At 36.7% G+C, this 25,007-nt stretch overlaps 1 protein-coding gene and 1 long non-coding RNA gene across 45 annotated transcripts in view; one reads left to right on the top strand and one right to left on the bottom strand.

Moving 5' to 3' along the window:
* PTPRD (protein tyrosine phosphatase receptor type D) overlaps positions 1–25,007 on the top strand; it is a 2,083,106-nt gene that overhangs the window by 585,161 nt on the left and 1,472,938 nt on the right. The window lies entirely within an intron of this gene.
* Positions 8,482–25,007, bottom strand: part of LOC138920448 (uncharacterized) — a 30,320-nt gene continuing 13,794 nt past the window's right edge. Inside the window, exons 2-4 of the long non-coding RNA XR_011431618.1 lie at positions 23,977–24,142; positions 21,005–21,141; positions 8,482–8,609 (exon numbers count right to left, since the gene is read on the bottom strand). This is a non-coding gene — a long non-coding RNA (uncharacterized lncRNA). The remainder of the gene's footprint in view (positions 8,610–21,004; positions 21,142–23,976; positions 24,143–25,007) is intronic.

The raw sequence follows: 25,007 nt of genomic DNA, 5'->3' as shown, positions 1-25,007 counted from the left end.
TCAGACTAGCCTCCAAAAATACATAATGCAAATAGGAGTGTTGATTCTTACCTTAGGGAAAAGGAAGACTTACATAAAAAGTTACTTTTATATGAATATGATGAAGGAAATGGCAATTAGTTCATGCCTTTATTCATATTTATCTATATTGTGGATATAGAAATGATTTTTGCCCATTTCCTGGCCAACGATGTGTATAGCATCCATACTGAGCACCATGAAAAATATGTCACAAAAGTGCCATTTTAGCTTAAGGACAATGTGTTGCAATATGATGATGTGGAGATAGTTTGGACTATGTCATTCTATTCAGTGCTTATAGCCAAAGATGAACATAAAGGCTCCTGACTGAGTGCCTCAAAATCCTTGTAAAGCTTAGGACACCAGAGGTTTCTTGGTAGAACATGGTATTGGCAACATTTTCTGGATCACAGGAAATATAGGAGCCATGCTTCAGCATCTGTTCAGCTAAGGAATCTGTCCACCAAGAGGAGGCATGCTGTTTCAACTGAGCATGATCAGAAGAAGTGATCTGATAAAGCAAATTATGAGCAAATTATCATCGTTAATTTATTGATAACACAACTAATAATTTTTAGCATCTACTATATGCCAGGTATTGCGTTTTAAAGTATATTAATGTTTGAGACACCTTGGACAAAACAAAGGTCTTTGGGGACCATATGTTCCAGCTGTAAAGAGACATATTAAATAAAAAACAAAATAAGTAAATTAAATATTATATTAGAAGGTGATAGTCACTATTCTCAGAAATAAAGAGAATAGAGTGCTGGTAGGGATCATAAAGACTCCTCTTGTTTTTTCTCCTTTATCCTAGATCCTAACTTCTGCCTTCCTTTCCCCATTGACACCAATTTTAATATGCATGTGTGCATATAAATAATATAGCATGTTTTTATGTGGTTATATATTTTTAATTTACCTAAATGTTGTTGGCCCTAAATTTTGTTCAGCTTCTTACAGTTTTAAAATTAAATATGTGTTTGAATTTTATATATCTTGTATGTGTATTCATTTACTTGTTTCTAACTGCTACATAGATTTCCATAGCATGAATTCACCAACTTTTACTTAGGTATTTCTCTGGTAATAGGCACCAGTTGCTATGAGCTCCCACTTCCATAAATTACATGATGGTTTAGGTCCACTTGCCAACTTTTTGAGAGTTTCTTTAGGGTGTACATCTAGGCATGGGATTGTGGGGCATAAATATAGTTAATTTTAGTAATAAGATTGCTTTCTAGAATGACTCTACAGATGATTTTCTCACCAGTAGTACACTGAATTCCCTTTCTCTATATCTGGGCTAACATTTACTAGAATGTATCTGTGCTTTATATATTGAAAAGTAAGATTTTGTCACTCCTAAAATAAAAATTTTGGCTACCTTGTAGACAATGTCTCTCCCACTGAGAATGCATGCTATAATCTGCCACTTGTTTGTTTTCATCTTTTAAAATGGCTTGGTTCTGTAATCTGTCAGGTAATTTTGATTGATCAGAATAGCTATTTTTTCATCTATCTGTTAATTTTTGTTGAGTAGAATGCTTGATTTTGGAATACTGTTATCTTTTGCCTTAAGACTTATCCGTTTTAGTTCTTACTTGGTAAGCTTTTTCCCCAATGGTGGCTTAAAATTTATTTTCCAATTTGTCCTGTTCAGTTTATAAGTTCTCCTTTCACATTTAGATCATTAATACACTGGGGTACTTTATGCTCAGGATCCACTTCTACTTTTCTCAATATCATAATGAATTTTCCCAACAGTGTTTACCAAGCAACCCATATTTTGCCCATTCCTTTGCCCAACCTTTTATATACACATATCTAATTTTCCTATGTTTGAGGATTTACTTCTATGGGAGGGCCGCCCCCCCCCCCAAAATGTATGATCTATATTCTTTTAAATACTATGTTTTTGCAGGATAAATTAAAATCTTTTTAGGTAAATTCCACTCTTAGTCAGAGTTGATTTAGTTATTGATAGGCTATAAATTATTCTATGCTCATGTTTTATTGAGTTTGTCAAGTTCTTCCAAAAATTCAAGTAAAATTCTGATGGCGATTACTTTGATTTGCAGATTGATTTGGCATAATTGTTCTGCTTATATGTTCTAATTCCATCCTGGAATTTTATCTGTCATTTCACTTAGATTTTAATTGAGTTTTTATTTTTATTCTTTGTAAATAGGTAATGTTTAAGCAAAATTCAAAAAGGAAAGAAGTATATCCCTTAAAAATTCTCCTTCTCGTTATTTTTTCTCCCCACAGGCAGCTGCCACTACTAGATTTTTGTGTATTTTTCCAGAATATCTGCACTGTAGTTGTTGAATGCCATAAATATTTTAAATTCTTATTGATATTAGTATTGGGGTTACGTTCCATCTACACATTAATTTTTGGAAGATCACATTTTGTCATGTTGAGTTTTTTGATCCAATAACATGGTATGCTTTTCCATTAGTTTGTCTTCAAAGTTTCATGTCCTTTGTCTTGAGCAAATTTGGCACATCTTCTTGAGTTTATTTCTAGGTATTATCGCTTCAAATCCTATTGTAAATGGGATCTTTCCTTCCCCTATCTCTTCTCAAACAAGAGTTAGCAAAATTCTTTTCTGTAAAGGGCCTCTGAGTAACTATTTTAGGCTTTGCGGACCAGACAGTTTCTGTTGCCCATATAGTGCAAGAGCAGCCATCGACAAGTCTTAAATGGATGAATATGGTTGTGTTACAATGCACCTTTATTTGCAAAAAAGGGCAGTGTGCCAGATTTAACCGATAGGCCACAGTTTGCCCATTTATAACAGTTTATTGTTTGAATAAAAGAAAGCTATTGATTTCTGAATATCAGTTTTATTCTCAGTCAGTCACCTTACTGAATTCTATCATTGTTGATAATATTTTTCCCTTCGTTCTCTGTGTTTGCCAACTATACAATTATATGATACGCAAATAGTGATAATTTTATCACCTCCATGACAATTTCATACCTTTAATTTATTTCTCCTATTTGCAGTGGTTAATTCCTGCAATATATGTGAAATAATAATGTCTATTTTGAGCATTCTTGTCTTATATCTTTTCATGAGGAGACTACTACTGGTGTTTCCCAGTAAGTATGATGGTGGTTTTGGGAGTGAGAACTATGTTTATATTTGGAAGTTTACATCTATGTTTATTATCTCAGGAGTGTTAATGAAGAAGAAAGGATGGAAAATTTGTCAAATGCCACTTCAGCATCCATGAAGATAGCATATTTATCCTTAAACCTTGTAATATGATGAATTATAATAATAACTCCCCTACTACAGTCACGTGCCACATAACGATGTTTCGTCAACAATGAACCACATATACAACAGTGGTCCCATAAGATTAGTACCATATAGCCTAGGTGTGTGTAGACTATACCACCTTGGTTTGTGTAAGTACTGTAGGGGAGAAAGAAATTTTTGTCTACCCTTCTAGGATCTTCTGGCTGGTCTGAGAATTAAATTGACATGAGGCAGGTTAATAAGAGAAAAACAAACAAAAGTTTAATGACGTGTATATATAGGAGAAACAGGAAAACCGAGTAACTTGCCAAAATGGCTGAAGCCCTCATCTTAAATACAACCCTCAGCTAAAGACAAAACAAGATGTTGGGGGTGGGAGAGTCAGGGCCTTCAAAGGGAGGGAAGACAATTCACAGGGAGGTGAAAAGGAGCAAATATTTGGAAAACAAGTGTTTGGCCACACAGAAAGAGAAGAACATAGAGGGGAGCCCAACAAACGGGCTTTTCTAGATTCCTCCCTGTCTACCACCTAGTTCATGTTATGCTAAGGTGATACCTCACTTCCTGAGACAGGTTTTTTAATCTGAATTCTCTTAGGCAGTTTAGAGGGGGTTAACAAGAAAAACTTTCAAGTCTTTTGTTTCTTAAAAATAATCAGCCTAAAATAATCCTCATGTTAAAGAGACACATTTTGGGGTGACAAATTTTATTCCCCTTCAGTACACTGTATGACGTTCACACAATGACAAAATCACTTAACATATTTCTCAGCACAAATTCCTCATCGTTAAGCAATGCATGACGATATTGAATCATCCTTACTTTCTTGGACTAAGTCTCTTTTGGCATAGGTTATTTTCTTTTGATAGTGGCTAGTTGTAGATGATCCATAGCTTATCTGGGGTTTTGGCATGAAATTATACTCGTTATAAAAAACCCCAAAACTTGGAAGCTTTTCCTCATTGTATCTAGGGAACGTTTTAAATAGCATTGAGATGATCTGTTCTTTAAAGATTTAATATAATTAGTCTCTAAAGGTACTGTAGCATGATAATATTTACACTTGTTCTTCATTTTCTTTTAATTGTTCATTGTGACAGTAGTGAACATTCTTCATTATGTTGATTTCCATATAATTTATATATTTATTGTTGTATTGTAAGTCGTATGTATGTTCATTTTCTCTGCTGCAAAGCAAATTACTCCAAAACTTTGTATCTTAAAACAACAATAAACATTTGTTTTCTTCATTGTTTCTGCATGTCAAGAATTTGGGAGTGGCTTAGCAGGGTGGTTTTGGCTTGGAATTATACAGGATGAAGACATTTCCTCTACCCAGTCTAGGTCCTTCTGGCTGGGCTACAAATTAAATTGACATGAGGCAGAATAACTAGAGAAAATCAAAGCTTTATAATGTGTGTACATAGGAGACAGTCAGGAAAACTGAGCAACTCGCCAAAATGGTGGAGGCCCTCATCTTGAATACCATCCTCAGTTAGAGGCAAAGGAGGATGTTGGGGTTGCAGGGAGTCAGTCACGGGAGATCACCAGAAAAACACAGTAAACAAGAGTAAGGCTATTATGCAGACTTAAGTCCTTGCCTTCCTCATTTATAAGAGTTTTTAGAGAGAGGGTCATCCCCCTTTTTCCTGGTATAGACAGGGAGACACCTTTACAGATGGAGATTTCCCTTACAAATGTAAACGTCTCTTACAAGGGGTTAACTTCTACTTTTCAGAGCTTCTCAAAAGTCTGTAGGTTTTAAAAGTAATGAGCCCAAACTAATCCTCATGCCAAAGAGACACATTTTGGGATGGCCAATTCCAGTCCCCTCACAGAGTCTCATGAAGGAGTAGTCAAGATGTCAATCAGGGTTGCAGTATCTGAAGTCTCGACTGGGGCAGGAGGATGCACTTCCAAGGTGGCTTACTCTCATGGTTGACAAGGTAGTGATGACTGTTGGCAGGAGGATGATTCCTCCCTCACAAGGGCCTTGCCACAGGATGTTTGGTGTCCTCAGAACATAGCAACTGGTTTCCTCCAGACTGAGTAATACAAGACAGAACTCAGTGGAAGTCGTTATTCTGACAACTTGGCTCAGAAGTCAGATAACATCTCCATCACAGTCTATTTATTATAAGTGAGTTACTAATTCTGGCTCACATTCAAGGGGAAGGAAAGCAGGCTTCACCTTCTAAAGGGGGGAATGTCGTATAATTTGCAGGCATATTTTAAACGATCACAGTACATTCTCTGTTCTAGTTTGCTCAGTTAGTGCTGAAACAGAGCAAAGCTATTAGATTTTATAAATTTATCTTGTATTCAGTCTTATGTTAATGATTTTAACAATTTGAGGAATCTTTCAGTTCTTTGTGTAGCTAATCATATCAACTGCATATAATGGCAGGTTTATTTTCTTACAGTCAATTCTTACCTCACATTCTTTTTTATTACTCTCTAAAGTTAGCCAGAACTTTGAATTTTATAATAAATGGTAGAGGTGATAGTGAGGATAGTGTTGAAGGTAGTATTGTTTGTATGCTTATTTATTTTAATGTTTCAGAAAATTTTCTGGAGCCCCTCAAAGACCAAATTATTTCTAAAAGCCCAAGTTGTGCTGACATTGATGTCTCCAACAGTCTCAGAAGGATACATTTCCCAGTAATAGTGGAAAGACCTGGAAGATATATATAATAATATAAAAACAGGGGCTGGCCCAGTGGCATAGTGGTTAAGTTCTTGTACTCCACTCTGTTGGCCTGTGGTTCACAGGTTCAGATCCAGGGTGCAGACCTGCACACTGCTTATCAAGTTGTGCTGTGGCAGCATCCCACATATAAAATAGAGGAAGATTGGCACAAATGTTAGTTCAGCAACAATTTTCCTCAAGCAAAGAATAGGAGGATTGAGAATGGATGTTAGCTCAGGGCCAATCTTCCTCACCAAAAAAAAAAAAAAAGGTGGGGGAAGATCTGGCAGATATATATAATAATATAAAAACAGAGTGTTCATCTGTAAACACTTTTATAAAAATACTCAGGGGCCGGCCTGGTGGCATAGTTGTTAGGTTCATGTGCTCTGCTTTGGTGGCCTGGGATTCATGGGTTTTGATCCAGGGTCTGGACCTATGTACTGCTCATCAAGCCATGCTTTTGTGGTGTCCCACATATGAAGTAGAGGAAGATTGGTATGAATGTTAACTCAGGGACAATCTTCCTCAAGCAAAAAGAGGAGGATTGGCAATAGATGTCAGCTCAGGGCTAATCTTTCTCACCAAAAATAAAATAAAATAAAAATAAAAATATTTAGTACAATTTGAAAGATGGTATAATGGAAGAGAAGTTACCATACCATCATTGTACATCATCAACTATGAACACAAACAATTACGAAGTAACAGATAACTTCTACTGCCATGGTTTTTCTTTCTTTATTGCCTCATGTGGAAGAGAAAAACCAATCAAAGCTAGTAGTTCATGTCTTCATTAAAATATTGAATGTAAGAACAGCTCTGATATGAGAGTTCTGTGGGGAACAAGTAACTTAAAAATTTTATAGGCACAGGATACAGGGGCAGCAAGCTCAGAGCTGTATGCCTGCAGCTGTTGTTTGAACAATTTTGTTTTAGCAAGAGGGGTAGAGAAGAATAGTTGGGGGCCGAGGTCGTGAAAATATCAGTGGGAAATTTTAGTCTTTTAAGGTTTTTCACACACTCTACCCTCTTGTTCATTCCTAAAATATGGCTATTAACTAGGTATGTGTTCTAAAATAACAATTTTAGTGATATCGTAAAGAAAAAAATATTTTATGTATATATACACACACACACACACACACACACACACACAATGGAATACTATTTAGGCATAAAATGATGAAATCTTGCCACTTGCAACAACATGGATTGGCCCTGAGGGTAATATGCTGAGCAAAATAAGTCAGACAGAGAAAGACAATTACCATATGATTTCACTCATATGTAGAAGATAAACAAACAAACATATAGATATGGAGAACAGATTGATGGTTTCCAGAGGGAAAGCAGGGTTGGGGCGAGGGCAAGAGGCGTATAGCAGGACATTAGTATGGTGACAAATGGAAACTAGACTTTTGGTGGTGAACGCAATGTAGTCTATACAGAAGTTGAAACACGGTGTGCATTTGAAATTTATATAATGTTATAAAACAATGTTACCGTAATAAAAACAAATAAAGAATACAGCTATTATTGTTGAAAAAAAAAGAAAGTAGGTAATGTGACAGAGCGTAAAGGAGAGAAGTGACCTACATAAAGAGTGGTCAGAGAATATATAGAGTGAAATGACTGTGAGACTCTCATGAGTCAGACACTTGGATATATGGATGGGTTTGGAGCTCAAACGGTCTCTACTAACACATAACATGTGGAAGTCAAAGTCAAGGATAAAATTTAAAGCCATGGGAATGGATCATATTATCAAAAGAGAAAGTGCAGCTAGAAATAAATTGTGTGTGTCACAGGGGTGGGGGGAGAAAGGGTTATGCTTTAAATACTTGAAGATAATTCTCAATACTTTTATATTAAATTACATGTATATATCTCTTTAAGTGAATAAAATTTACTGAGTAAAGCAGTTACAGGCATACCTTGGAGATACTTAGTTCCAGATTACATCTTCATTACTCATTCATCCATCAATGGACATTTAGGATGTTTCCAAGTCTTGGCTGTGGCAAATAAGGCTGCAGTGAACATAGGGATGCATATATCTTTTTGAATTAGTGTTTGTGTGTTCTTTGGATAGACACCCAGAAGTCGAGTAGCTGAATAATATAGTGGTTCTATTTTTAATTTTTTGAGAAATCTGTGTACTGTTTTCACAGTGGCTGTAGCAATTTACATTCCCACTAGTAGTGTACGAGGATTCCTTTTTCTCTACATCCTCTCGAACTCTTGTTATTTTTTGTCTTTTTAATAGTAGCCTTCCTGATAGGCATGAGGTGATATCTCATTGTGGTTTTGATTTGCATTTCCCTAATAATTGGTGATGCTGAACATCTTTTCATGTGCCTGTTGGCCATCTGTATATCTTCTTTGGAAAAGTGTCTGAATCCTCTGCCCAGTTTTTAATTGGGTCGTTTGTTTTGTTGTTGTTCACTTGTATGAGTTCTTTATATGTTTTGGCTATGATCCCCTTATCACTTACGTGATCTGCAAATATCTTCTCGCAATCGGTAGGTTGTCTTTTCATTTTGTTGGTGATTTCCTTCACTGTGCAAAAGGTTTTTAGTTTGATGCGGTCCCATTTGTGTATTTTTCTTTTGTTTCATTTGCCTGGGGAGACAATTTCAAAAAGACATCGTTAAGACCTATGTCAAAGAGTGTACTGCTTACGTTTTGTTCTGGGAGTTTTATGGTTTCAGGTATTACATTCAAGTCATTAATCCATTTTGAGCTGATTTTTCTGTAAGGTGGAAGACGGTGATCTGCTTTCATTCTGCCCAGTTTTCCCAACACTATCAATTGAAGAGATATTCCTTTTTCTATTATATTTTCTTGGGTCCTTTGTCGAAAATGAGCTGTCCATAAACGTGTGGCTTTATTTCTGAACTCTCAATTCTGTTCCATTGATCTGTGTGTCTGTTTTTCTGCTAGCATTATGCTCTTTTGATTACTATAGCTTTGTAGTATACTTTGAAATCACACGGTGTGATACCTCCACCTTTGTTCCTTTTTCTCAAGATTGCTTTAGCTATTCAGGATCTTTTGTTGTTCTGTATAAATTTTGGGATTCTTTGTACTATTTCCATGAAAAATGTCATTGGGACTTCGATAGGAATCTCATTGAATTTGTGGATTACTTTAGGTAATATGGACATTTTAATTATGTTAATTCTTCCAAGCCATGATCATGGAATATTTTTCCATTTCTTTGTTCTTCTTCAATTTCTTTCAATAATGTCTTATACTTTTCAGTGTATGGGTCTTTTACACCTCCTTGGTTAAATTGTAGGTGGGATTGTATTCTTTATTTCTCTTCCTGCTATTTTGTTGTTAGTGTATATAAATTCAACAGATTTTTGTATGTTGATTTTTTATCCTGCAACTTTACTGTGTTCATTTATTATTTCTAATACTTTTTTGCTGGATTCTTTAGGGTCGCAGTACTTATTTTCCTTCTAGCATTGCTCACTATGTCTATTTTATTTATATAATTATTATACTTCTCTGCCATGTCTTTTAGTAAAATGTAAGCTTCATGCGAATAGGTACTATGTCTGCATTACTATTGTATTTTTGCCACTTGACAGAATAGGTACCCAGTAGATGTTTATTTAACATTTTGAAAATGGTGGAGCTAATTTAGTTGTTTTGAAGAAATAGTGCACGAAGCTCAGAGTCCTGTTGTCCCACCTCTGAGGGAGGAGGCTACTGAGGTACTTCACGAGGGCTCCATAGAATATATTTTGAAAAACGTTCATTTATAAAAGCAAAATACATCAAATTTCTTTTAAGAAGATTGCCATAATCATTCATAATCTCTAGAATGCTTAAAAATTTTAAAAAGTCTTTTATATTTATTTTCTTTTTTACTGCTTCTGACACACTTCATTTCTTTGTGTAAATCTAAGTTTTATGTCTCAAATCATACTCCTCCTGAAGGATGCTCTTTGACATTTCTTGTAGCACAAGCGTGCTCACAATGAATAAGATTTAGCTTTTCTGAGAAATATTTTATCTTTATTTTTAAAATGCATTTTCACTGAGGATAGAATTATGGGTTGACAGTTTTGTTTTCTTTCAGAAATTTAAAGATGTCACACTGCACGTTCTTCATATACTTCTAGCTTGCATAGTTTCCGATAAGAATTTTGCTGTAATTTTTTTTGTTTGTTTCTGTGTATTAATGTATCTTTTTTTTCTAAATACCTTAAAATATTTTTTGGTTTTCATTAGTCTGACTGAGATGTATCTTCAGGTATACATGTGTTTTTCTGTTTGTTTTGTTTTGTTAGGAATCTCTGAGCTTCTTGGGTTCTCTAAGCTTAGGGTTCTCTCAGCTTCTTGGTTCTGTGGTGTGATCTCATTAATTTTAGAAAATTCTCATCTATTATCTATATCCGTCTATATCTATATGTATGTTGATCTATCTATGTTATTATTATCATTCTCTGTTCTCTATTGATTTTCTTCATAGGACTGAAAGACACTCATGATAAATCGTTTGATATTGTCCCACAACTCTTAATGCTCTGTTCTTTTTGTTTTTTTAATTTTACCTTCTTCACTTTTATTTCTCTCTGTGTAATTTCTGCTGACATATCTTTGATTCTTTCCTCAGCTAGGTCAAGTAACCTTATGTGTCCATTGAAAGAACTCTCCAATTGTTATATTGTGTGTTTATTTTTAGCATTTGACATTTTCTTATAGTTTCCATCTCAGTGCTAAAATTCCCCATTTATTGAAACATGTTCTTTACCTTTTCTACTAGATCATTAACAAGTTTCACAATTATTTTAAAGTTCCCACCCAATAAATCCAACATTTAGGTTACCTGTGAGTCTGGTTCTATTGATTATCTTGTCTCTTGACAATGATTTTTTTCTTTTCTTGTATGTTTTCTAAATTTTTTTGAATGCCAGATGTGAATATGTAGAAAAGTAGAGATAAAGGCAAATAGTATTTATTCCTGGAAACAGCATAACTATTATTCTGTCTGGCTGTTAGTATGAAGGGTTGAGATAAGCTAGTCAGGAGCAAAGCTGACATCCCATCCCATACTTTATCTTTAATAATTATTTTTAATTAATTAATTATTTATTTATTTATTAAAGATTGATCCTGAGCTAACAGCTGTTGCCAATCTTTTTCTTTTTTCTTCTTCTTCTCTCCAAAGCCCCCAAGTACATAGTTGTATATTCTAGGTGTAGGTACTTCTAGTTCTGCTATGTGGGACACCGCCTCAGCATGGCTTGATGAGCGGTGCCATGTCTGCAACCCAGGATCTGAACCAGTGAAACCCTGGACCACCAAAGGGGAGCATGCCAACTTAACCACTTAGGCCGGCCCCTAATTACTTATTTTTACTTCCATATGTGGTAGCAATCACTTCCTTCTATTCTTGTTCTTTATGGAATTCTGGTTAATTGGTTCTTTATAACATCAGTGATCTGATGGACTTGAGAAAAGTTATACTTTTACAGTTTTATTGTTTCTTATTGCTTGGTTAGGAGCAATACTATTTCCTACTTTCTACATCCTTGACAAAAGCAGAAAGCTCATACCATTTTTTTCCTGGAAAGATATTTTAAAAATGCATTTTTAAAATACTTCATTGTGTAAGAAGAAATAGTAGTTTCATATTTAAACAGGCCTTCAGATGTCTTATTTTCCTATTTCCTTTTCAAACTAGCTTTTGTTGAATCATAACCATAATCAAATAAATCTAAATTCCTTTCTTTCTCACTTCTATCTTTAAATAACTAAAATGGAAATGACATTATTTTGAGACAATTGTTAAGCTCAAAGGGAATAATCAAAAGCTTATTGATGCTTCCTCTTTAGCTATGGAAATTTTCATTGTTTCCACTCTTTTTCTTGTCATTCTTGAACTATGCTGTTACACCTTAATATTTCTGCACAAAGTTTTAAAAATACCAAAAAAAGAAAATCACTAGTTCCTCTGTTTTGTAGTATTCAAGTCTGTGATTACATGCTACTTGCAGATTTTTAATTTTTTCAACATTAAAAAATAAACATAGATCTGTGAGGATAGAACTCTGTAATTTCTCCATGCATCTAAGCTCTTTTCCTTGAGAGGTAATTTTATTTTTGGAATATTATTGGATATTTTATTTTATTTTGGAATCTGATATAAATGTATTGGGGAACCAATAAGGGCCTTGAGGTAAGAGCATGCCCCACATACTGTTTTACATTCTTCTTTTATTAAGCCCAGATAAGCATTCGGGACTTCTATGTGATGTTTTCTACTCTTGAGCCCCCCAGTGCCTTACAGAACCTCATAAATGGTACAAGTCTGAGAGATGTCTTTCAACTGCCATAACTTAAAAGAGTAATCTGCAAATTTCAGAGACTTTGAAAAACTATATAATATCCATACATTTTTAAGTTGCCATCTGAATTTTATTTACCATTTTTTAAATGCTCATAAAAGATTCAAAATAAGAGCACTTTATATTTTTTATGGGCTTAAAATGTTTGTCCAAACCTTTTACCTTCTGCTATGACATTCAATTTGTGGAAAAATGTCTGTTCTAATTAAATGGCAAAGTTAATCCTCCTTGCCAAACCAATCACCAAATCAAATTTACTGTCAGAAAAGACTGGTTTCATTTTTTAATTTACGTAAATTTGTTAATACTCATCACACATGCAGACATCTGAGCATTCAAGACAGAACTCTTCTAAAATAGGTAGCTGGATGGCCAGCTGGAGAATAGGCACAGAGTCTTGCTATTCATAGTTTATCACCTAGATGATGCATGAAAAGTGCCTTTGATGCCACAATATTTTTTGTTTGTTTGTTTGTATGTTTTACAGCCAGGGCAGTGAACCAGAGTAAATTTTAAAATGGCTGGGAGTTAGGTGTTGATTTTGTAAGTTAAGAGGAAGACCTCTGTGAAAGGCAAGTTGGGAAAGGCAAAGAAAGGCAAAGCTCAGACATGATTGCAGGCATCACAAATTTTAATTTTAGATAAATTATAAATGGATGCATGTGGATGTTGAAGATCTGGAAAATGTTTTGCTTAAACCTAATGGCTCTGTTCCATCTAGCATGTCTTCTACCACCTTTGGGAGTTCGCGTACGCCAGTTGAAGACTGCTGTTTTAGGTTACTTCGAGGCTGATAATGACCAGAAGAGAATGCCTTCCACCTGTTTTCACATCCAAGTTTACTTCATACAAGTGGCAATAGCAAACTTTCCCGAGGGTTTACTCTGTGCCAAGTATTATACGACTCAAAGCAACTGTATGGATTTGGTATTATAATTGTCTCCATAAACTGAAGCTTAGGCACAATAAGTAACCCGATCAAGGGAACACACCTAATAAGTTTTGGAATTCAGGTAGTTTGATTCCAGAACTCAGATGCCCACAGATTATAGTGCCTCCCTCAAGGGCCTTTCCTGATTACCGCAATAGCGCTCTTTCCCTTGCTTTGTATTTTAGTAAGTTGATATAATGTAGAGCAGTGCATCTCAATCTTTAATGCATGTGGGAATCACATAAGGAATTTTGTTAAAATGCAGATTCTGTTTCAGGATGTTTTTCTCAAGGTCTGAGATTCCGCGTGTCTGACACCTTCCAGCTGATGCAGTGCTGCTGGTCCCAAGTCCCTCTGAGTGGCTCCATGGTTAGCAATCCTAAATGCACAGCAAAATCACCTAATGTTTTGTCCCTTTTCAATATTTGAAGATGGAGCATAGGCAACTGAATTTTGTAAGACTCTCTCAGGTTATTTAGGATGATAGAGTGAGGAACCACAGTTACATTTTTATGCCTGAACTTTTTTTTTCTTTTGCAACTCGCTAAAGGCTATGCAAGCTCCAGAAGTTTGAATGTGAAGGGTTCGTCAGAAGGAGAAAGCTAGAGGATTTGTCTGAAAACTTATCTGGGGAGCTGGGAAAAATGGAGGGGAGTTGATGGAGATGGTAAGACCAAACTCTACTGTGCCAGACCACACTGTGACTTTGCCAAGGGGTGCAACTCTCTCGGTTGTAGACAGAATAATGGTGCACTTTGTGAGTGGTAGTGTATATGTGGGGAGCTGATGCAAAAAGGTAATGTTGATGGGAGCGTGTGTTAGGAAGGGCACATGTGCAGGGTGAAGAAATCTGGCCAGGTGATTCTGATACAGCCTTCGCCTCTGCCTGGACAATCATAGGTTTAGAGCATGTATTATGCTTGCTTTTCAATTGTATGTAGCATTTTGAGAATTTTCTCTCTACCCCTAAATAAACAATAAACATCTAAACATAAAACTTGTGAAATCTTCTCAAATTTTCCTACCAAGTGAAAGAATTCAGCAAGGTCTCAGTCATTGTGTGCTGTATTTATTAATTTATTCATTCAACAAATATTTATTGTGCCAACAAATATTCTCTATGTCAAACAATAAGATAGAAAATTGAAGGTGTAAGACACAGTTCCTAGCCTCAAAGAGCTCATAGTCTAGCTAGGATAGAGAGGGAAGTATGTATGGAAGTGTTCTGAAGAAGTTTTGAAAGGATGTCAGAGACTCCAGAGAGAGGCACCCTGTCTAAGAAATTTATCCTGAAATTAATGGAGTAAGTGGGTCTAGGTTCAGAGACCGAGTGTAGGTTCATTTAAATGGGTCATTTTGAAACAACTGTTGAAAAAAAAAATCAAGTTTCTCTAAACCTAGTGACCTTCTTGGCCCAAGAGATGTTGAGCTGGAAGTCAAGACACCTCTGTAGAAAGGGGTACAGAATTGAACACTACGTGCTGAGTGAATATTATTCACCGTTGACATGAGCCTTCTTTAATAGCAAAGAAGAAATATTTCTTTAAACCTTTTGGCATCATTTAATACAGGCCACCTGCGCATACTTCTGTGGGAAAATAAAATGTTTTTAATTGGTCGCTCTATATTTAAACACCTCTGGAGGCCTACACTGTTTAAAAATAATACATTGAGGTTATGTAGTCATAGGTATCTATCTGTTGTAGGTCACACAAAACAAAACAAGACGAAAGAAATCTCATTATAGAACAGAGATAATGAGGATGTCTTCTCCATTTTCTCTTCCAGTTAAAGATGTTGGGCAAGGCTACTTTTTCTAGCTGCCTATAGCGAAAGCTGCTTCATAATATAATGGGAAGCAAATCATCCCAGGGGTCACAATTTCTAAATTCCTATGATGTGGACAAATCTATTTATAGAGCAAACAGAATATGTTTTCTTCCTCTTTACAACTATCAAAGCAATTTCAGAGGTATGGAAAGTCTGTGATCACCTCTCAATTTTTGCTGGGCTCCCTTAAGTGTTAATTATATTAGAGCACAGTTGCACGGACTGGTTAACTAGAAAATTGCCAAGGATAGGAATACAAAAATAAAAGTTAAAGTCCCTTACTTTATACCAAGGAACATATTTTCACATCAACCTATTCTTTCTTAACTCAAGGCGAAAAGCTTGCATGTGAGCTACAGAACCACGACAGACCACACCTAACCTTAGACGCATCTTTCAATGCCCCAGGCACTTGGTCTCTATAGATAGATAGATAACGAGTTTCCTCCTTTCTGAGCTAGGAAATTAGGTTTAGAGTGATAAAAGTGAGTGAGAAGTTAAGGCAATTTTCTGAATAATTCAGACCAAGTCAGTCTCTGGTTGTTATCAAAATACCTACAAATTTTTAACTTAATTACTGTTCCAAAAATTCAGCCATGTTAGTGTGTGTGTTCTTCCCTTCTAGAAGTGTAACTGTGTATCAGACTTACTGGAATTTTCTAAGTTACTCTCCAATATCAGTTTTGAGTGTGTCACCTTTAACTCTTTGGGCTAGGTTTCATTACGCCCCACCCCAAAATGTCCATGCCTTATTTCTAGAACCTGTGGATATGTTAGCTCACCTTGGCAAATGGAACCTTGCAGATGCAATTAATTAAGGATCTAATCATGGGGCAATTACCCTGGATTATCCAGGTGAGTCCAATGTAATCACCAGCATCCTTATAAGAGGAAGGAATCTACTTCAAAGTCAGTGGTAGGAGATGTGGGGAAAGAAGCAAGAGGTGGGAGTAACTGGAAGGGGCCATGAAATAAACACTGCCCAAAGCCTCAAGAAGCTGACATTGAGGGAACTAGTGGAAGTGTCAACATACAGTGGATCATCTTCTCTGTGTGGTAGGTCAGAACTTAAGAGTCATGTTTTTAACTCACAAATTCTACATCCTCGTAGAAAAAGCATACAGGGTGAGTCCGCATGTTGTCCAAGCCTGCAAGTGTGGTTTGTATTATCGGAAGAAGTGCAGCTCATTCAGATGAAACAAAAACTTTCAATGTGAGGAATTTAATAGATTTTTTTAAAAGTTCCATTCTTTTATTAATTGTTGCTAAAGTTGAAGGTGTAGTATAGATTACTAGCAATGTTTCTAAAGATGTTTTTAAGAAACACTACGCTTTTTAAATACAAAGTAGTAATTGTGAATTTGTGACCATTCCAAATTTGCTCTAGAGGTGCTACGTATTTATACTGTTGAAAGTTTAAGTACACAGGGAATATAGGATAAACATTACATTTAATAAAGTTTATCTTCTGTGAATCATAGACTACTTCTCTCTAAATGAATCATGATCACAGCTTGGTGGTGCTATTTGCACAGCCATTACCAAACCAGTACAAGGATCGTTGTCAAAGTAGGTTGAGTACTTGTCATACATGTTGTTATATGTATGAATATATAATAATAGTAAAAAGGAGTTTATCTTTTTACAGGATCCAATGCAAATTAATTAAATCCTGTGTTATGGTGTAACTCCATTTCTAAACATGAAATCCTCAGAATTGAGAAATTTTCTACATTGCTTATTTTAAAAGATAATTTTTATGGGAAATCCAAAACACAAAAAAAAGTATAGAGGGGGCTGGCCCCGTGGCAGAGTGGTTAAGTTTGTTTGCCACGCTGTGCTTTGGCTGCCCAGGGTTTCGCCCGTTCGGGTCCTGGGTGCAGACCTAGCACTGCTCATCAAGCCATGCTGAGGCGGCATCCCACACAGCACAACCAGAAGGACCTGCAACTAGAATATGCACCTACATACTGGGGGGCTTTGGGCAGAAGAAGAAGAAAAAAGATTGGGAACAGGTGTTAGCTCAGGTGCCAATCTTAAAAAAAAAAAGTATAGAGAATACTGTAATATTGCATTGTTGTAGCTTGAACAACCATCAACTCATGGCCTACCTGTTTCATTTATTATCCCCTTATCTGCTTCCAAATACACCCTGCCCACTAGACAGCTGGATCCATTTTAGACCTCCTGAATTTTAAACGTCTAATTACTTCTGATTATCAGGTTAAGAATTACTTTCTTAAAGAAACTTTGAAGTCTTCTCTTTATACTTATTCGATTTTTAGTTTTCTTTCAATTATTTTGTTGTATATCACATGAATGTTCTCCACCTCATTTGTTTAATTTCTCCTTTTGAATAACAAAGCTGTAAAAATCCTTTAGGTAGGATAACAAATAGAACCTATTGGAAATTTCCTGTTTTTGTAGGTTAGTACTTTCTTGAGTCAGGTCTTCTCAATAATAAATGAGATTCTTAAATTGACACCTCATGTTTAAAAAGGTGTTTCATTAAAAATAACTTAGCAAGAAGGTTGAATTTAAAATTCAGAACAATACACTATCCGTGTTTAATACTAGTTTCTTAAAGAAGCAGCAGATTATCTAAATTAGAGCCATTTCCTTTGTGACATTCCAGGGCAGTTTCTCAAGTCGTGGTCTCCTGTGGCCCAGGGCAGCATAGCGTCCAGAGACTCTCCTCCTGTTTAAGTCTAGGTGTTGGATCTGATAGGGAGCTCTCTTCAGCCAACCAGCAGGAGGACTCCTTGAGGCAATTTGAGGAATGCCCTTACCTCAGGTTCTCTGGAGCTCCCCACACAGAAGACTTTCTTGTAGCTCCATACCACTCCTCTGTAAAGAATTTTAGCCAGGCTGCCTGTGTAGGAGGAAGGGAGCAGATTTTTTTTCCCCACTGGGTGCACACCTGCTGCACTTAGAGCCGTGTCTGAAGTACCCTCCATTCAACCAGAACAGGTAATTCAACCACGAGAGTGAGCCTCTGATGTTTAGACACTCTCTGCCCACAATCATTTGATGACTTCTCATTATCCTTAAGATAAAATCTAAAATCCTTGACACGGCCTTATAAATCCTGTATGACCAAGGTGTGCCTATCTCTTGACCTCCCCCTGGATCTTTATTCCCCAGCCCCTGGGACTGCTTCCTGTGTCTGAAACACAAATGGTCTCTTTTTCCGCCTTAAGGCCCACACCTATGCCATTGTCCTCAGGCGCTCCTTTTCTCCTGTCTTCTACTAAACGATGGTCCTCCAGATGCGGCAAAGGAGTGGGCAGAGATGAGAAAGCCACTTAGCAAGCTGTAGAAAGAGGAGTAGAAATGATAGGCAGAGACAGAGGGAAACGTCTATATGTCCCCCTTCCCTATCACAGCTCTCTGCAAGCAAGAAAACTGAGCTGGGTGGGGAGTGGAGGTTTTCTTTCCTCCTTTCTTTCCCTGTAATGCAAAACTGTGAATTAAGGCTGAGGTGATGGGCCCTGTGCTTACATTTTCTATTCTTTCCATAACCTAGCTTCCTTGCAGGAGAGGAACAGTCTCTGCATTTGTCCCCTTCAGAATCCTAATCACTTAAAAAGAAAAGGTCTGGTAACGTGGTCAGAAAGACTGCCCCTTCCTTCCATCCTGAAAACACAAAGCCAAAATAAAACACACCTTTCTTCTGTGCTTTCTGCTTCTCTCTAGACTACAAAATTCTCTGGCCCATCACTTCCAGATCATTGGTTAGCTGCTCTTTACTTTTGCCTGGAATCATTTTTGTCAGCTGGAATGGCTTATTGCATATGCAACATGTTTTCTTAATTATTCTCATCCAATGTAATCTTTTTTTAATTTCTTACTGTTATCACTCAAAGCATAACTTAAGTATTTGTTGCTTAATAAGACCATGCAAAATGAAGTTTTAGGGATTGTGCTCCTGAATGAGGCTACTAGAAATGCCATTACCACTTTGAGTCAAATCAGCTGTGTCGCAATCCAGCTTCACTGAGGTTGACAAATATATGGCCTTCAAATGTCCTAGTGTAGCATGTGTGTAATTGATACTCAAAATTGTGGCTTCGTGGTTTCAGGGAAGAATAGTAGGTTCCCTTTTAAAGTGTTATAAAATCTTTTTATATTCTAAAATACAATTCTTTTACCTAATGCAAAATCTTAAGCACTAGACCTGTCTATGTTTGTACTTATTGCCATAGCAGTAGAGAACATTTTTCTCACTATTTCTTCTGATCAGAATGTTATACAAGGGCCAGCCCCAGTGGCCTAATAGTTAAGTCCAGTGTACTCTAGTTCAGTGGCCTGGGTTCATTTCCCGGGCACAGACCCACACCACTCGTCTGTCTGTGGTCATGCTGTGGCAGTGGCTCACATAAAAAAAAAAAAAAAAAAGAGGAAGATTGGCACCAGATGTTAGCTCAGGGCAAATCTTCCTCTGCTAAAAAAAAAAAGTTACACAAAACCTCTAATATTGATATAAAATTCTAAAATCTTGTGGTAAAGTATTTTTTTTTCCTTATATGTTTATATATCATAATGTTACCAAACCTGAAGTGTTTGCTTACCCGTTGCACAGCAAGCCAATCTATGACACCGGGGGTGGTGGAAGAAAGTAGGAATTTTTTATTTTTGCACAGTGCTGAGCAAGGAGAGAGGGCAGCTAACGCTGAAATCCCAAACTCCCCAAAAAGCTAAAAGGAAGGATTTTTATTTGGGGTTTTAGGTAAGGGAGGGGGAGCATATGGCCTTGCTGGTCAGATCTTTCCCACCAGCCTGTCTTTGGCCTTGAGCCACTTACAGAGAGGAGGAAGCCTGTGACCTTGCTGGTCAGCAGCTTTCCCACCAGTCTGTATCTCTTTGCGGGGAGGAGATAGTCCAGGTGCTTGTCCTTGGCGGTGTCTGTCTCCATGGAGGATAGTGGATTCTGGAGCCAGGAAGCCAGAGAGTAAGCAGGGAATGAGTGTTTTGGTTTTAACCCCATATATACTGGGTTTAATGTGAGGAAACTGATATCAGGGTTGATATCAATAACATCAGTTTACTTAGAACACAACTTATCTTTTGCCATTTCTCAGGCATGGTGTGCTGCAGAATTTTTGGTAAATGATACGAGTTACATTTCAACTTTTTGCACTCCTTCAGTGCATATATGTCAATTATCCTTCTTAGTGATCTTGAGGTAACAAGTGAAAGCCCGTTGTAAACCAAAGCTACCAACTCCGTTAAGATGAGTGCATCTCTTGCTATTTGTTCCAATCTTGATAAAACTTTAAATTCTGTGTGACTTTAGGAAGGCTCTTAAACTCTCTGAAGCTCAAGTTCCTCCTCTGAATAATGAGACGGTATTTATCTTTTAGGGTCACTGTGAGGATTAAGTGATGCAAGATGTAAAATCACCTGGCGTACCTTGTAATACATAACTGTCTCTCAGTAAATGTTTTATCCCTTCCCTCTCTCAACCTCTGCATCTGTGCTATCTTCACCATCTCAGTGCAGTGAGGTTTATGTTCAGTGGGCATAGAAATGATTTATAACAGGCTGGGAAGAGGCTTAGGGACCTAGAGAGTAATTTTCTCCTTTAGTTTCCTCTGTGGATGACTTCAACTTGGCATATATCGTATTTGTTAAGGTACTTTATTTCTAGCAATTTATCAACTTAATGCTATAATATTACTACTAATGATAATGAGAGTTGCTAATGCTCAGTGCAGGCCGTGTAATTCTCACAACAACTCTATGAGACAGGGACTATTCATATCTACAATTGACAGATGATAAAACTGAGGCAGAGGGTGGCTAAGCCATTTGTCCAAGAGTGTCCAGATGATAAGCCATGGGCCCCAGGCTGTTTGACCACAGGATCTGATTCTGAAACATGACATTACCTGGCTTCCAACTGCTCCCTCCACAGCAAAGATCTCAGCCTTTGGAGTCATGTTGCCTGGGGTCAAATCCTGAGTTTTGCCATTTTCCATCTGATTGGGAGGCTCTAAGATTCTCTATGACTCAGTTTATAGTACATCTGTAAAAGGAGAGTAGCATTTAGAAGAACTTATTGAGGCAGTGTATTAAACTGCTTTGCTCAAAGCTTTGCACAATATAAAAGAGGAATAAAAATTGGCTATTTCTGTTAAAGGTTAGGAGCACCCATTATCCTTTTCTCCTCTGCCTCTAAAGCACGCATGGACTTTTGGGAAAAGTGAGTCTTTTTCCTTCCTCTGTAATACTAACCAGAGGAGCCTGCAACAAAAAATGACCATCATTCAGATACTACACTAACTTCTAAACCTCCTCACCCCATTCATGACTTTTTTCCTAAAACAATGCAGTGTGACTGCCCAGTGTGACTGCAATATACTGAGGCGAATGCAGATAATTCGCAGGGCATATCTTTTCTCTTAATGATGATCTTCTTTCTATGAAGATCATTTTAATAGCTCAGGTTTTTATGGAGAATTCTTATTCACATTTAAACCCCCTAAGATTTACAATGGAAGCAAAGTCTTTTACTCCTCAGGCTCTCCCTTGCTGACATAACACACATCTACCTTAGAAACAGTTTTTCGTAAAATTTACATTTGAAACAATGGAAAGCTGAGACCTTCCTGATACATCTAGCGAAATCTGTTAAGCACATTTCTTGAAGAGATTGGATATGTCAAATGGAGAAAAAAGTCACTAGGTCTGTAGACATATAAAGTCTGAAGAAGAAGAACTGGTGAATTATGAATTTAGCAAATATGGCTGGTCCTGTGAACTTGGGCAGGTCTATGGAAAATATATTTTCTTGATAATTTAGGTGTCAAGTATAAATCTCTTCTTGTTTTGCTAAAGATAGACACATGCTCTAAGCTCCTCCTCAGCTGCTCCCTTTACCACCAATCCATGACTATCTTTATACCTGCCTCAACAGTTCTTTCCTACGTGAAAGCCCATCCTTCATATATAGTACCCAACTCAAACACCATTTCTTCTTAGAAGTCTTCCCTAGTCCCTCTATGATATCTACCTCCTTCAACCACTCCAAAATAAAACTGTTTGCCCCCCATCAACCTGCTGTTCCATAGCGCTTCATTCTTCATGATTGTTTTTCTGGCTCGGCTCTAGCATTTCCAGAGCAAATATTCTTCCTATTTTTAGGAGCACTTTCCCAGGGTCTACCCAGATTCAGAAGAATTTGCCAGTTTGCACTCCATCTGTGTGTTGTGTGTGTATGTGCGTACATGCATGCACCTGTTTGAAGGTCTGTTGCAAATCACAAAATTTTTCTAAATTTACATTATTGAAATGTCATTAAGAGCATTACTGATTTAGAGATTCCAAGACCAAACTAGAAGTATGAATTTGTTTGTATTGAACTTTTTTACTAACATATTTACTTCAATCACAAAGTAAAAGAGGAAGAAAAAGAAAAGTCAAGTTTACATTCTCACATTTCAGATGAAAAGTAGGTTCACTTGAATCAGATCTTGGAGCACACGTTATACTTTCTGGTTTAAACAAAATGTTTACAATTTCCATATTTATGCTACGCAAGGTAAACCATCATTGTTTGCTATATTCTTAACATTTTACTTTTGAATGCAAGTTAAAAGCAAAAGGGATGAAAATAGATGTTTTCTTCCTAAAGGACTGTTAATATAATTTTAGCTTGCTTTGCATTTTGAATAGACTTAAGAACTGAAACTAAAAAAACTATAAAACTAAAAACATCAATTCCTTTTTTAAGGTTCTGTTGGAAAACCAGGTTTGCCCCACTCCTAACCTCCATCAGAAGAATTTACTCAAATGTCTATTATAAATCATGATTAAGGTGTAATGTTCTCCTTTATCCTGTTAAGAAAACTATCATCATCTCTGCTGAGCTCTTTTAAGTTTTTGGGGGTTTTTTTGCTGAGGAAGATTGGCCCTGAGCTAACATCTGTCGCCAAATCCTCCTCTTTTTGCTTGAGGAAGATTGTTGCTGAGCTAACATCTATGGCAATCTTCCTCTATTTTGTACGTGGGATGCCACCACAGCATGGCTTGATGAGCAGTGTGTAGGTCTGTGCCTGGGATCCAAACCTGCAAACCCTGGGCCACTAAAGTGGAGCACATGAACTTAACTGCTCTATCACTAGACTAGCCCCTTAAGTTTTCCTCTACATCCTAAATAGTTTGTGGAATTATCCAGAAAGAAAATCTTTAAACTTTTCCCTTGTTTTTAAAATACATTGCATCTTTTAGAGAGTAATGTTTCCAATTAGTTCCCCTGTCACTTTCCTTCCTGTCTTGGTGGTGGCTAAATATTTCTCAGCTGGATTCCCTCACACTCAAACCAAGTTCAGTATTAACTTGGTGACTGCTTTAGTATCAAATTTGAGAAACCCAATTTGTGTCCCCAATTTAAGAGACTATTTCCCTGATTTTATTTCAAAAACCATACCGGGAAATCATGCACGCATATCTGAACAAATGCATTTAAATCAGCTCTCACATGCCATTTATACAAGTGCACGAAAGAAATGTCCATAAAAACAGAAATGTAGGACCAGCACTTGTCCCCAGGATAAACAAAATCATTTTTAGATTAAGAATTTCACTCTGACCTAAAATGTTTACGAATCCAAGTGTTTGGTCTTTAACGTTGACGAATGCTTTGGCAGCCTTCTAAGTAACACTGACGAGGTTATTTGATGAGAGCAACCTGAACTAAATTGAAGCCACAAGTTCCTTTCTTTGTCTATCAGCTCTATAGCTTTCTGGTGATAACAGTTTTGTCTTTCTTGATTTGGACTTTAGGTTTTCATTACCTAAAAGAGGGTCTTCCCTTATTTTTTTCCTGTTAAATGTTTAAACGTCCACCAGCTCTACTTACCCCAAATTCCATTTCTTGATTTCCATATCATGTGCTGTGTTTTTGCATGGCAGTGGACTCTATGCTGGTGAATATGCCAGTATCTGTAATGTCACTGCTTTATCCACTGCTCTGATTTACTTAATGGTACTACCATCTGGTTTCCATCGCAATCCAATCATTCTCACTGAAGGAATTAAAATGTCAGACATAAGAAATTGGGCAGAAGGCAGAGGTTAATTACAAAGGAGAAAACTATTTACACATAGAGGTATTTCTCTTTTCTCAGTGCCCATAGAATTCCCATTACTGATAATGAGACTTACAGAGACCAACTGAGTAGCAAATAGACTTAGGGTATTAAATCTTGGTAATTGGCAGTAATGGAAAATGAAATTTAGGTGCATCCAATTCAGTTTAATGGAGTCTAGTAAGTTCATTCATTTTTTAAATTTCTAAATTTGACAAGGATTGTTTAAATCTCAGTATTGTATTACAGGTTTACAAAAAACATTTAAGAAAAAAACACTCAATATACTTGACTTATTTCTCCGCTAACCTTGTTTGTAAATTTGATTTCTCTGGTTGCAATAAAGAAGAAGATTTTTTTTTCACTTCCCTCGGATTATCAAGTACTGTTAAATGCTGCACCCTATCATTTTATGGTCATGGTGGATTACTGTTCTTTCTAGCGTTTGATATAAGTGTATGCATCCTCATTGAGTTCGTTTACTCAAGTTATGGTGTTTCGCATTTTGAAAAATTGTGCTGACATCTTTTCTTTTATATTGTGAACAATTTTTGTTGAGGTCTTCTGTTTCCACTAAGATTCTCAGTGAGACTGAGTAGACATAGGAAACCTGTTGACTGCATAGTTTCAGCCAGTGAGAGGTTCAGCTTAATCTGCGGTGATTAGAGGTGGCTGTGTAAAATAGCTAGAGCCTAGAATAACCTATTTGTGCAGAGTAAAGCGAAATATAATGGATGGGTGAGTGGATGGATGAGAGACAGAGAGAATTTCTTGTAGGAATAGCAAGTCAGAGCAGCCAAGA

Source organism: Equus caballus, chromosome 23 (genome assembly GCF_041296265.1).
Source record: "Equus caballus isolate H_3958 breed thoroughbred chromosome 23, TB-T2T, whole genome shotgun sequence".
Classification (NCBI taxonomy): Eukaryota; Metazoa; Chordata; class Mammalia; order Perissodactyla; family Equidae; genus Equus; species Equus caballus.
Note: the sequence above shows the minus strand (reverse complement) of the source record. Positions and strands in the feature narration are given on the sequence as shown.